This window comes from Schistosoma haematobium, chromosome 3 (assembly GCF_000699445.3).
Source record: "Schistosoma haematobium chromosome 3, whole genome shotgun sequence".
Lineage (NCBI taxonomy): Eukaryota > Metazoa > Platyhelminthes > Trematoda > Strigeidida > Schistosomatidae > Schistosoma > Schistosoma haematobium.
The window spans coordinates 22,164,402-22,180,173 of record NC_067198.1 but is presented as its reverse complement, the minus strand read 5'-3'; positions in this window follow the sequence as shown (position 1 = coordinate 22,180,173).

The following is a 15,772-nucleotide window of genomic DNA, read 5'->3' as shown; positions in this document are numbered from 1 at the left end:
GCTCACCGTTAGATACGTTCTAGAGTGTCCTTACCCCTTTGGAGTGAGGGAGGAAACTCTATGTTTCCGTACTCTAAATGGGGACGAATAAAACTGTTGAAGATCATGTGTAAATTTCTTGAGTCGAACTAGCCGGAAATGTGCCTCGATATTACCAAAGCACGGTTTACTCGGAAGGCATTTTTGTCACATTTATCGTAAGACTTAAAATCGTGGGGTACCAGTACTTCCAGATCGTTTTCAACCGACATACCTCTAGAGGAGAGTCACCTAGGTTGTAGTTATAGTCTGCAACATGTCTCGGATGGACTAATTTACTTTTTAACTGTTAAACGTAAGTCCGTTGTCATCTAACCAGCTTTAAAGTTGAGTCAACTACTCCTGAAACGCCAGTTTATCTTCTTGATTGCATACTTCTCATCAGAGTTTCACATTATCAGTGATAAGTAACAAATATGACGATACCTGCTGTGGAAGAACGTTCATATGAATAAAGAAAAGATGTCGTGGTACTGAATCCTGAGGAGGGGACCCCACAAGGACAGTCCTTAGCCTGGGAGAAAATGGAGTTAATCCTTACCTTAAAACGTCGATTTTTTGGATATGAAGTGAGCCAATCAGTTAAAGATGACTTTATACTTAATCGTTTGAGATTATTGATAATACATATATGGTTGACCCTATCAAAAGCTTTTCAGAATTCAAGGTAAATGGCGTTAACCTTACACTTGCGCTCAAGCATGGTTGACCATCTGTCCACCGCAGTTATCAGGTTGGTTTTACAAGAGTGACCGTTTCTGAAACCGTGCTGTCGGAATGAAAAAAAAGTTTATGAGTATTAAATAGTCGTGTGTACCGTCGCATATCAGGGACTCCATAATTTTTGAGGGTATAGAGAGAAGTGCTACCGGTCGGCAGCTTGATGGTTCGCTGCATTGACCTCCTTTGAAAATTAGTGTGATGTGAGCCAGCTTCCGACATTCCGGTAATGTGATTCGGCTTGGCGGATATGGGAACTTCACGCTAAGCGGTGTTGGCAAGATTGAAGCTTCTCCCCTCACTATAACAGAATGGACCATATCCGGACCAGGAGAAGTGTCGTTTTTTAGGTGCTGCACTTTCCGGTACACCAAGTCAGTGCTCAGGTTCGCTTCGGAAAGTCCTGTGCAGTTGCAAATGAAGCGTTCATCAATATATTTAGTATAGGTCGATTGAAATATCCGAGAGTACTGTTCTGCCAAAAGGTCAGCGGTGTCACCGTTATTGTTGGTTGGGCCATGAGGACCTAGCAGTTTGGAAACTCCAGTTTTGGCTGTATGACGAAATAAGTATTTCGGATTAGAGATAAATTAATCGACAAGCTTTATCTGTTACTGAAGCCTGTCTTCTGTTACTGCCTTTGTGCATATGTTCCTCATTAGTTTGAATTACTTGTATGCATCGTTGTTACCAGTTCATTTGTATCCCGCCTAGCAGTGTCCTTTGCGGCTTGGCAAACAAAGAGCGAGGTTCCTGATTACAGTAGGTTGCTTGTAGACTTTGGGGACTGTTAGCGGAACAGAATGCTTTGTAGCACATAAGATCTTGTGCAGTAAGAAATCCCGATGAGCATCCACATCAAGTTGAGGATGAGCTTCCCAGTCCACCTGTTATGAATTGTTCTGTAAAGCTGACGCGTCCAACCATTTGAAGTTTGAGCGCATGTTATCGGTAGGTTGTCTTAGCTCAGTTTTGCTGATAAAACTGAAGTCTATGACGGCGTGATCAATTTTCTCCAGGGGAGACAGGATTTAGATGTTGTCAATTAGAAGTTCTTCGTTTGTAAATACGCAGACCAAGCGTGACAGCGTCTGACTGTTTTTTCCAAAGAGTTGCCGACTTCACATTTTTGAATAATCCCAGGCCCTCAATGAGGTTGAAGAACCGAGCTTCAATAGAGTTTCCTCTTTCAATGTACGTTTGTTCCGGGAAATTGACTTTAAGAAGATCGAAGTTCTCTAGAGTCAGGATATAAGTGAATCCAAGACGAGTAAAGTGGGATAATCCTTCCAGCATACAATTTTTGTACTCTATGTGAGCCTTGTGTGAGTGGAGAGGTAATGTGTTACGACAGTAGTATTATTGGGTTTATGCATCATTATATTTTTGGTACACTATAAAATTGTCAGCACGAAGTATTTCAACAAGTTTCCGTTTCCTATTTCATCATCGATATATACGATAAATATTGAGTGATCGCCAGTTAGATATTAGCATTTCAGAAGTCGAGATCTGAATAATATTCATTCTTTTCAATACACATTACCAGCCGTCACGATGTCTCCGATTGTAAATTTTTATAACTTGTGCGGCGAAAGATTGTATACTTTTCACAAACGCACCTGAATATGTTATGTAGTTAATTGACATAATTACTTGTTAAAACAAACATGGAAACAGATAACTGGTTGAAATATCTAGATTGGAGGAACGGGTAACCTAGATATTCAAGTAGACCGCTTTTTAGGTGCGCAAAGCACTTGTTGATGGTCAATTGCCGTAAAATTATGAGTGTTCTGCCCATCTCGATCAAGTGACTGGAATTACAGCTAGAATAAGTGCTCCTATGAGACATGGATAAAAGTTTCGTCTTAATAGCATCCAACTAACTGCAGTCACCCATGTTAAGATATAAGTATAAAAATCTAATGCAAAATTTTCCAACTAAAGTTCATTTCTATATTATCTTCATTAAAACTACAGTGAGTACCGAATGAATTTGTTGGTTTCGGATTCCAAACACTAGATTTATTGGTCGGACTAAAAACCAAGCTATAACTGTTGGTCGAAAGTAAGAAAGAACATCAAATATATGTTTTATATTAGCAAACGTTTTAAAATTTCAACTTTATTATCGCACACACTTTAGATTAACCATGTTTCACAAACATTTATACCTGTATTTTATATGTGTTTGTATGCATGAATTGTGAATGCACACTGTTTATCACGTTATTTTGTATTGCCGCTGAACTTCACTGCTCTTACATACTTCTAACTACGTCATTCTTTGTTTTTTTGTCAGCCAAGGGAATTGACCGTAGAGTATAATAACGTCGTGTAAATTTCAGACCACTACCCACCTCGTTGGATTATTCGCCTTCCCATATCAAGCATTATCTATATTTGCCTTCTCCCACTTAGCGCCTCATGCAGAGAAGGGCATAGACTCTTAGGGTGAATTCCATTTGTCGTGTTTCCCGAAAAAGACTTCCATATAAGATTCTTCACATACTAATTATTACTACGTTCAGTGATATATATTTGGTTAACACGTGTTTCTGTCAGCTTTTTCACTTATGCATGAAGTCTCACCTTTGTGCACCAGTATATCCGTACCAAGTCCTCATTTTGGATCATTATATATCTTACATCAATCATATCAGTTCGATATTTCACAGTCTTTGGGATATAGCAGAATGGAGCAAAACCATTTAGACGTGGACTGGTACATATGCACATATTGCCGAACCAGCGGTCAAAATCAACTCGGGCTTCAGTCAATGTACTCGGACTTTAAGAGATATAAGGCTGGTTAGTTTACAAAGATACTTTCTACATCCAAAACTGACAAGAAATCCCAAACTTTTAGATTTCAAACCATAAAGCATAAAGAACAGGACAACAGAGCGGCCTCGATCCCTCAAAGGATTCGTGCTCAAATTACCAAACTCACCTATTACCATAAAATCAGGCATACACATATCAAAACAGTCCAACAAGCAATCCTTATCACTGGTACGAAAATGGTGACCCTCTCGAATGAGACTGAAAGTGCCAAGACCTCCTTATCGAGATGACGTACCCAGGACAAAGTTCCTAAGATGCGGAAAGACTTAAAACAAAATTCAGCGGCTACGTTTGCTTCTGTTTCCAACCGAAATCCCCATAAACCCTCGAGCAATAAGAAGCTGGCTCATAAACAGCATATTAACTTGCACCGCATCCTGAAATCATATACACTCAGACAAGGGTGACAAGCGCTTTAAAGATGAAAGCAGATCACGATTGGAATTACGTGTAACCCTTCTTAATTTATTTACTGGCATGTTGTCTGATCCAAAACCGTTAAAAGGAACAAAAGTTACAATCAGTCTTAATAGCCTAAAGTTCTTAGGCTAGTACATGCTGTTCCAGACCAATATGTAAATAGGAGCGTGACTCCCAGTGATCTCTCGCCAAAACGGTTTCCGAGACTACTGATCGTGATTCTCAGAGTTGATATATAATCTTATTCACTCAGTACCTACATAACACCTTATCATCAAGTTGAAATTAGACAAGAAATGGTCAGTTGAATCGTTTATCGCACAGAAATTACAGTGGATAAGTAAAAGAATGATATACTGACCATTCAGCATTTATATAGTTGCTCATGTTTTCCGCACGAAATTTAAAGCTCAGCAGTATATCAATTGTATGCTATTAAAAAGGCAAGTCTAGCGAAGAAACACTTATTCGTAGTTCCTCATCTGGGCTATATATAAATGTTTATTTCAAAAGTGAGCAACGTTCTCATAGCAAGTAGGTGGTGGTGAGTCTGGTCAACAGGAAACAATTAGTTAGTTACACAAAGTTTGAAAAACTAAATAAGGACCAAGATCAATTTTCAAAATCAGTCAATTGTTACAAATAATTACGTGATTAAGATTGGATATAAATAAAAATATTCTTAGTTCCTGTGAAATTAACGACAAGTGTTTTGTAATAAGGTTCAGTGAAAATAAGACAATCAGGTCAATAAAGAGGCTATCTAAGATTGTAATTAGAAATTAAGATTTTAGGAAAATCTGAGTTTGGAAATCTTTAATATTCAGAAACACAATTATGCATTTTTATAGTTGTGTGCTCAATATAACTAGCCACGCAAGAACAGTTGAAGTTGTAAGTGAACATACAGGCAAATAAACTGACCGATTATTTCTTATATCGTGAATTAACTGTTGGCTAGCTGGAGGAAGTAGAACATACTCTCACTACTGAATGTATATTTCGAGGCTTTTTGTATACGTCGTGTTACTCCCTCACTTGATATGCCACCTTTGAACTGTAATTCCACGAACAAAATTTTTTTTGGTACCGCTGACGACTTTAGGTTTAAGTCCAGACAGATTTATCATCAGAGACTTTGCTAGGTATCCATTCTTACGTAATAACTCATGAATAAATCCTAAATCCTCTTTAATATTATGCCCAGAACAAATTATTTCAACTCTGTAAGCCAAACATTTGACTAACTGTCTCTTATATTATGATGAGACAAAGCTAGAAAAGTGTGCGTATTAGTTTAATGTAGTCAGTTTTTCATAAACACTTCTTCATAATGACCCGTCAATTCCTCTCCTCGACAGGCCTAGGAAGACAACGGTGTCAAAATTTTCTTTTCCATTGTGAAAGTGATTGTCCAGTGGACTTTCTAGTAGGCTCTGAGCTTCGTTAACGTTTTTTGTAACCATAAATGTGTCGTCCACGTAAAAACAATAAAATTATTGTTTGCCTATCACTCCTAGAGGATATCCTTCCGATTTTACCAGAAAAAAATCAATTAGAGCCGAACCTTAAGGTGATTTCGTAGAGACACAAACGCGTTGTTTGTACGGTCCTTTATCAAACAAAAATTTGTATATTCATGGTATACCTGAGTACTGATTCCTTTAAGGAGGAGACAGAGACGTCAGTTTCCACTCTTCATATGAAAACAAATGTTTCTATGAGACGCATGTTTTAAATGAAGAGGATACATCAATAGATGTCATGAATTTCGCGTCCTCCCTCAAATCTCTAGTTCTATCAACAAATTCAAAACTATTTTTAACAGTAATCTGCATGACTACTTTGTGTAGTACCTTTAGATTATCAACTGGCCATTTTACGTTTCCGTCGTAAGACATGGTGAAGTGGTAAACTACTGGTAAACCCGGACTTTATTGACTAGTGGAATTAAAGGCACAAAAACATGGATCGGGACTCTTTATGAGGGTGAGTGGAACTCGTCACTGCACATCAACTTCATTGATTATGAAAAGGCATTTGACAGTGTGGATAGAAGGACGTTATGGAAACTTCTTCGACACTTCGGAGTTCCTGAGAAGATTGTCAATATTATCCGAAACTCATACGGCGGACTACAGTGCAAAGTCGTGCATGGAGGATAGCTGACAGATGCATTCCAAGTAAGGACCGGAGTCAGACAAAGCTGTCTAATCTCTCCCTTCCTCTTTCTTCTGGTGGTCGACTGGATTATGAAGACCTCGACATCTGAAGGAAAACACGGAATACAATGGACAGCTCAAAATCAATTAGACGATTTGGACTTCGCAGATGACCTAGCCCTCCTATCACGTACACACGAACAAATGCAGATAAACACAGCCAGTGTAGCAGCAGTCTCTGCATCAGTAGGCCTCAACATACACAAAGGGAAAACCAAGGTCCTCAAATTCAAAGCGGAGAACAGCAATCCATTCACTCTTGATGGCGAAACTCTGGAAGATGTAGAATCCTTCACATACCTGGGATGCATCATCGATGAACAAGGAGGCTCAGATGCAGACGCAAAGGCAAGGATTGGCAAAGCAAGGACAGCATTCCTACAATTGAAGAACATATGGAACTCAAAACAACTTTCAACCAATATGAAAGTCAGAATCTTCAATACGAATGTCATGGCAGTTCTACTGTATGTACGGAGCTGAAACTTGGAGAACTACAACAACCACCATCAAGAAGGTACTGGTATTTATAAATAGCTGTCTTCGCAAGATACTCAACATCCATCGGTCGGATACCATCAGCAACAGCCTTTTGTGGGAGAGAACAAACCAGCTTCCAGCTGAAGAGGAAATTAGGAAAAGACGATGGAAATGGATAGGACACACATTGAGGAAATCATCAAACTGCATTGCAAGGCAAGCCGTAACTTGTAATCCTGAAGGGAAGCGGAAAAGAGGAAGACCAAAGAACATATTACGTCGGATAATAGAAGCAGATATGAAAAGGATGAATAACAACTGGAAGGAGCTGGAAAGGATTGCTTGGGACAGGGTTGGATGGCGAATGCTGGTGAGCGGCCTGTGTTCCTTCATGAGGAGTAACAGACGTTAGTAAGTAAGTAACTCTTACCTAAGGAATTCCGATCCAAATATTCTCATTCTGTGATTATATTGTTCATGACTCCTACCCATCTTTCCTCGTTACGACATGAGCTTCGCACAGTCTAAGCGTCTCATGATCAGAGAGATCCTGAGGCGCTTGGACGCACATAAATCTGCTGACTCTGGTATTTGACCCAGAGTCCCTAATGAATATGAAAACTGACTACTTCCCTCTTGCTACTTTCATCAAGTATTTCTAATGTATTGGTAAACCACCCTCTAACTGAAAGAATGTGAGTCGTGTCAGTAAATAAAAAGGGTAACAAGCGGGAAGAGTTCAGTTACCAACTGATTTCCTTGCTCTCCGCAGTAGCGGAGGTCACGGAAAGAGTTAATAATATGCCACTCCTCGAATAAATTCAAGCCGACTGCATTTTTTCTGCATAAAAAGTTTCGTATCCGGTAAACCTATGGTGCAAATTTGTTAACCACCTTGGATGGCCAGTCCACGTAACAGGAACTCAATCTTTCAGAGGAAACTGTCTCCTAAGACTTTTTCGAGATGTTAGAGAGGGTTGACCACTGGATTCTAATTCACGAATTAGATTCCAAAGGTATAAGTGTGTCTGATGACATGGATCTCAAAATACCTAACTAAGAGATTAAAATATGTCAAATTTTTCATAACTCTGTTGGACTGGTTTTCTATGCCACATGGGAAGCCTTTAAGACTCAATCCTTGGATCATTCTTCTTCTGCTTATGCATCAGTTTCCTTCCCAACTCTTCAGACTGTCAAATTATACTGCACACAGATAGTTTTAAGACATAGAGTGAACAACTTGACACAAATGGTATTCTGACCTTCCAAGAGGACTGACAAGGAGCAACTCGAATACCGAAAACGTTTCACTCAGTATTAATAAACACAAAGCCCCAGGGGTGATACTGTAGGTGCATCTTCCCATTAGCAATCTGCAACCAGTTAAGCATACTCACTCTTGAGGGTTTTTTTACTAGAACAGGTGGTTGCCTAACTTCTGGGTTATTTGAAATTACCTTTAGTGTCCACTTCAGACACCATGCAGAAAAGACCCCGACGCTATGCCTCCTTACCCTGAGAAGAGCGTTTCTTTCACTGAATGTGCAAAAAAAAGAACGAATCAAAAAGCAAAGTTAAAAATAAAGTATGATTAGCTTTCTTGCAAACTACCAACTTACAGCCAGTTAAGCATCAGAGAACTGGAAGGACGAGTCCATGATGCACCACACTACTCACAGTTCCCGCTACGTGAACAGTCCACTGATACGTTTAAGGAAGTCAGTATGTGGTACTTAAAAAACAACCATTCAAGTGTAAATACAAAAGAGATTAAAGTCCGTGGTTTGAATAAGTAAGTTTCGGAACTCCCTGGCAAAAGCTACGGTGGTGTTATTCTTCGCTTAATCTTTCAAATGAAAGCTAAACGGTTACTTTAGCACTGCAAGTACTAGGGGAGACAACTCAAAGTGTTACTTTTCGATCCCTTATATTGTTAGTTGAAGTGTTTAACCCCACAGTTTCCGAAAGGAATATGCCAAGAAGCGTACTCTACACTCACCAATTACACATTCCAACCATCCAGATACAGATCTAAGGAAACGAATATTTCACAGATTCTGCGAAAGAAAGTTGAGGCTGAGTGATAGCCACAAACAGCGCCCGTCTGGTTGATAATTCTTTGGTAGGCTGATACTCTGCGTCACAGACTACTTTGCCAAATTCGTAAAGTAAGAAAATATTTAATCTTGGCGTAGTTGGAAATTGCTGATCTCATCGAATCTTAGTAGTTTGTTCAAATCAAACGACTCTGATCAAAAAACAATCAAAGAGCTCCCAGTAGTTATAGGGCACGAAATGACAAAAAGATTGAAAGTCTTAAACTCATATTTCAAGGAGGTCAAATCCGTCCGTAGTTTAATTATTTAGGATCAAGCGGGATCAAAAGAAAATGACCCTGCTGAAAGGCATGTACACGATTTAGATTTAGTTGAATCTGCAACCAAAAATGTACTGTCAGGAGGGGTTTCAGGGGCATATATCACTAAATTAGTAAGACTAAGTGAGTTGTAAGAGAATCCCAAACAAGGAGGATTTTGAATTCAGTATTCGGAAGTTATGAAGAAAAAGATGTTTTACTAAATAACGCATGTATTACTCATAATTCGAATATTCTTATTCGACCAGATTAGTTATTTGGGGATCCGGCCAGGCGGAAGAGTGCCATTACTGAGTTAAAAACTCGAGGGCAAAATGGCAAAACAAACCTTGAGATACAGGATTTTCGGGTTGTTAGGTCTTGGAAGCAAGTGCTCACAAGAACTGAGTGGGTGAAACGAGAGATTCTCAAATCACCTTATATGTGTGCCACACAAACGCTCGTACTTTCAGAAATAAAACATCCCAGCTAAGTTTGATGGTGGATGAATTAGGTCCGGACATATTCATTGTCACAGAAACGTGGCCCATTGTAGATGTAAACTGTTCTTTAATCATTGCAAGATACATTTGTATTAAAAGTGATAGTTATAAATCTCAAGGGAGAAGGCGTAATAATGTATGTTGGATGTCGTTTTCGTGTACAATCGGGCATGTCAGAAGGGCATGATAGTGGTACATGTGAGGTAGCTTGTTCCAAAATTAAAGCTAGACGTGTGTTAGTGGCTAGAAGGAGTATGCCCTTGCCCACGATGTCTTGTCGTCGAAATCGTCTCAAGTCAAATCTGTTCTTACAATGAGACTCATTGTTGCCTCATCATTGAAGGTTTCAATGCGCCACACATCGACTGGGAAGAGCTAACAACTCCAGGTGAATGTTTTGACAGCAGCCTGTTGTTGATGTGCACTTGTACAATGTACCGAAAATTCGGCCTATATTGACTAAGAACATGACCCGTCATTACTGAACCTTGTCCTTGCACACCACTGTGGTGATGTCACCGGCACTCAGTACTTCCTCCACTTTCAAAGTGATCACGTTGTACTGTACTTTAGGTTTTGAACAAATAATATACAGTGTATTTGCTCCGCCCCGCCCAAGTACCTGGAGAACTAACATTCTGGCAATCACAGACTGTGCTTTCTCGACAGACTGGTTGGTCAATGAAGATTGGCTAACCGAAGACGACTGGGATAAATTTAAAGCCAGATTCGAGTCCGTAACATTGTAACAGCTTAGGTTGGTTGGTTAAGAGTCGACCCCAAACAACCAAGCATATGCCAAAACAGTATTGTTCAAGTATTCATTCACTTCCTTATTTTTCATAAGCGTTATATTCCCTATTATCTTATATTGAATGTTGAGAGCCTTTGTTTGTCTGAACAGATAATCCCACGCTCCACTGTGACTGCGCAAAGATCGAAATAAAGACCTATTCACTACTTGTCTGGTTTCTTCTGTCCATAGCACGAGGGTTACTTTGAGGCACGAAACTGGTGAGCTCTTTTTGAACACAAATTTAACCTCATTTCTGTTATTAACATTTTTTTTACTTAATCGTAAAAGTAGACCTGATTATCCGTAAACTAAGTTGAGTATATAACTAGTTTATTCCGTATTATCTTAAGTTATTCGTGTTATAGTAACCATTTTTCGTGCTAACTTTATTGCTATATTTGTCACATACCTCATGTCAGACTCTATAGAAACCCATAATCTGGAGGATTTGTCATCAGTGGAAATAGACACTGTTATGACTACGAAATCCCGACTTCCAGAATTTGATCGTAGTGATCCTGAGTTGTGGTTTGCTCAACTAGAGCGTTATTTCACGAGACACAATGTCAAATCTGAAGGGATCCGCTATAGAGATTTGTGTTCTATCATTCCTCCTTTAGTCGCCAAAGAAGTCTGTGACTTGATTTTAGATCCACCATCACCACAACCATACACCATCTTAAGACGAGAGATAATGAACCGTTTATCATTATCAGATAGTCAAAGAATCCAAAGACTTTTTCAAGGTGAGACACTAGGTGATCGGTCGCCGTCACAGTTTTTAAGTCACCTCCAAGTCTTAGTGGGTGATAACACAGTGGGTGAAGCAGTCCTAAAACAAGGATAGATACAAGCTCTCCCATGCTACGTCCAACACTGTTTGGATGCACAAGATCCTGAAACCTCATTATCTCATTTAGCGCGTATAGCCGATAGAATAATGGAAAGAGGTCCTCCATCTGGATCAGGCACAATAAATCACACACAAAAAGTAGAATCAGCAAAAGACCCCGTCATAGAAGGACTCATTGCGAGTGTTAAGAGTCTCACTGAGGCTGTCACCAGAATGCAAATGGGTCAAAGAAACAGGAGCAGGTCACCACAACGACCACGATCCAAGTCAAAAAACAGGTCACAAATGTCCAGACAATCTGGGCAGTTTTGTTGGTACCACTGGAAGTTTGGTGTCAACTCAACCAAGTGCATGCAACCATGCGCCTGGCCTAAGCATAATTCTAAGACAGCGGGAAACGAGTAACCCCTCCCCAGGTCGCGACGACTGAGGAGGGGCGCCTAAACAGTCGCTTGTTTTATGTTAGAGACAGAAACTCTGGCTTGAATTTCTTGGTGGATACTGGCGCTGCTCTTAGCATCATCCCTCAAAATAAAACTGAGATTAGTCGACAAACATCATCAATTACACTTCAAGCTGCAAATAAAACTAAAATCGCGACATTTGGGCAGAAAACTTTAACCTTAGATTTGGGGTTCAGGAGGCAATTCCCTTGGGTTTTCATGGTAGCCGACTTAGATCTGGCAATACTGGGGATGGACTTTCTAGAGAGATACGAATTTCTAGTTGACACCAAGAAACGGCGATTAACACTAAAAGAAACTTCATATTACACAAAAGGCAAAGAAAGTCACATCAGCTCTCTTAACTTGATTCAAACTCCTCCAGTAACAACAGCGAAATTCCAAGATATACTCGCGGAATTTCCAAACTTAATTAAACCAAACCCACAGCCTCCCAAAGACAAACTAAAAGTAAGTCACACTATCAAAACCGAAGGTGCACCGGTTTTTGCAAAACCCAGGAGACTAGCACCAGATAAGCTCATATCAAAACCGAAGGTGCACCGGTTTTTGCAAAACCCAGGAGACTAGCACCAGATAAGCTCAAAATCGCTAGGGCCGAGTTTGATTATATGCTACAACTGGGTATTATCCGTCCCTCCGATAGTCAATGGGCATCCCCTTTGCATATGGTCCCAAAGAAGAATGAAAGTGACTGGCGACCGTGCGGGGATTACAGAGCCCTAAACCGTCAAACCGTACCAGATAGGTACCCAATACCGCATATCCAAGATTTCACAAACGGTTTACAGGGTATGAACATATTTACTAAAATTGATTTAGTCAGGGCATATCACAATATTCCGGTGGCTGATGAAGATATTCCCAAGACAGCTATCACAACACCCTTTGGCTTATTCGAGTTTGTACGCATGCCATTCGGCCTGAGAAATGCGGCACAGACATTTCAAAGATTCATAGACAACTTACTTCGAGATATGCCATTTGCGCAGGGCTATATAGACGACTTGTTAATTGCCAGCCCTGATTTGCAATCACACGAACAGCATGTACAAGCAGTGCTGAAAAGACTGGATGAACATGGAATAAACATACATCAAAGTAAGTGTGTTTTCGGTGTTCAAACTTTAGAATTTCTCGGTCACACAATAAGCCCAGAAGGGATTAAACCGATCAAAAAAGAAGTAAACACCATCAAACAATACCCCATACCTAGTTCTCTAACACAACTGAGAAGTTTTCTAGGTCTAATTAACTTTTATCGCAGATTCATACCAGGTTGTGCACAATTAATGTAACCCTTGACAGATTCACTTAAAGGAAAACCAAAAGAATTCAAACTGTCTTCCGACGCCATCGAAGCTATTAAACAGCTTAAAGATAAATTAGCTCAAGCAACTACGTTGATTTATCCGAATTCTCTTTCCCCACTTGCTTTGATGGTGGATGCTTCAGATAAAGCAGTAGGCTGTACCCTTAACCAACTGGTTAAAAATGCCTGGAAACCAATTGCTTTCTTCTCAACAAGACTCGCTCCAGCAGAGACAAGGTATTCTACCTTCGGGCGAGAACTTCTTGCAATCTACCTAACCATTAAACACTTCCGACACATGTTAGAAAGCAGGGAATTCATAGTCTTTACGGATCACAAACCACTAACGAATGCGCTAAGAGCGAGAGCCGATAAATACCCACCTCGAGAAGTCCGACACCTTGACTATATATCACAGTTCACAAGCGATATCCGACATGTCAAAGGTCAGGACAATCAGGCGGCAGATGCTTTATCTAGACTAGAAATGAACGTGCTACAGCAGTCTACAGTAAACTTCGAGACGTTGAGAAACGAACAAGAGCAGGATCTAGAATTACAAAACCTACTTAAAACAAACAATTCAAATCTTAATTTAAAACAGTTCCCATCACCTGTCGATGGTATTCTAATCTACTGTGACACGACTAAGGCAATGCCGCGACCTTTCGTTCCCAAAAGTATGCGAAAGTTGATATTTAATAACTTTCATTCTTTGTCTCATCCTGGCGCAAAAGCTTCAACAAAACTAATCAATGCCAGATATATATGGCCGAATTTACAGAAGGATGTACACAAATGGGTTAGAGAGTGTTCAGCATGCCGACAATCAAAGATTAATCGTCACACAAATTCACCCATATGTGTTTTCTCACAACCAGATGCACGTTTTGCCCATGTGCATATCGACTTGGTAGGTCCTTTACCACGTTCAAACGGTTTTAATTATCTTTTTACATGCATAGATCGATTTACCAGATTCCCTATAGCCATCCCGATAGCGGACATCACAGCGGAAACAGTAGCCAAAGTTTTCATGCAGAACTGGGTAACCATTTTTGGTACACCCATAACAATAACGACGGAGAGAGGAGCGCAATTCGAATCCGAACTATTTAATAACTTGGCTAAACTTCTAGGCTCCAATAGGATACGCTGCACTACATATCATCCTCAGGCTAATGGGATGGTAGAACGTTTTCACCGTCAGCTAAAAACCGCCCTTATATCTCACTCAAACCCCAATCAGTGGACAGAATTCCTACCATTAGTTATGTTGGGAATACGAACATCTGTCAAAACTGGCGCACAGTGTTCAGCTGCGGAACTGGTTTTCGGAACAACTCTGAGACTACCAGGTGAATTTATTAACTCTACTTCTAACAGTCAAAAACTTAGTCTAGAAAATTACGTAGATCAACTACGGGACCATATGTCCAAACTTAAGCCAATTAATACTCGCGAACAATCGCGCGCCGTATATGTACCTAAAGACCTAAGCAATTGCACGCACGTCTGGATAAGATGTGACAAAATAAAAGCACCACTCAGTCCTCCATTTGAAGGTCCTTTCAAAGTCGTCTCAAGAAAATCTAAATATTTCGTGATAGAAAAACATGGAAACATCGACACAGTAAGTATTGATAGGCTAAAGCCGGCTTATCTAGATCATGAACCACCATACGTGTTGTTAGATCGTTTAACTGACCAATCCATTACGGAATCGAAATGTAAAGATGATAAATCTTTACAAATGACTAAAACGGTTCGCTGGGCACATCCAATTAGTCAGTCAAGGGTGTTGACAGTTTCGGCTGCAGGATAAAATCTAATAACGTAGCTAATCAGACCCTGCATCTACTTAAAAATAATTTTTTTCCTCATTCCGCCTCACCTACAACTCCCCAGACCTTTTACCTTTGATATATAAGTGTTATGTCAAATATTTTTTTTAAATACTGGACACATAAGCTAGGTATTCCGAAACGATGGCTGAGGATTTTAATCAAACTCATACAACTAACACTGGCAAATACAACGAATTCAAAAAGCAACCCAGAATACCAATCCTTTCTGGAGGCCAATCACTTACGTGGAACCGAACAATTATCAATTATATTTATGTATTTCCATTTTGTATCTTATTATTTTTATGCAGGCAGTGGAGCAGTTCTTCAGGTTTGATTGGTTTTCACCATTACCTTTGAAGTAGATTCTTCATTACTTTTTACTTGAGGGCGACTCAAGAGGCAGGTGAGTAAACACCTGATAGCCGGTCTGAGCACGGAAAAATCGTACCTCACCAACATGGTGTTGGGTAGCCCGCTCGCGGCACTTCCTCAGATATTCTTATTCCACATTCTCACACTCTTTCTCTTGAAAGCGCGCAGCAAACCGTCAGCGATAGTTGCAGAAGAGATCACATGCTACAAAATAAGATGACAAGCTAGTATATGAAGAGACATCCATGGACTATCGTTGACAGCTGACAGCGTTAGTCGTCACTGATTGTAAGTCAAACAGTGAGCGAGTTGATAATTTTCCCTTGGGATGAGAAATAGAACTAAGGTGTTTTCGATAGATAGGTTAATCGAACCGACGTTCCTATGGAAGTCGGTTCTAGGGGGAAGCTAATGTAACAGCTTAGGTTGGTTGGTTAAGAGTCGACCCCAAACAACCAAGCATATGCCAAAACAGTATTGTTCAAGTATTCATTCACTTCCTTATTTTTCATAAGCGTTATATTCCCTATTA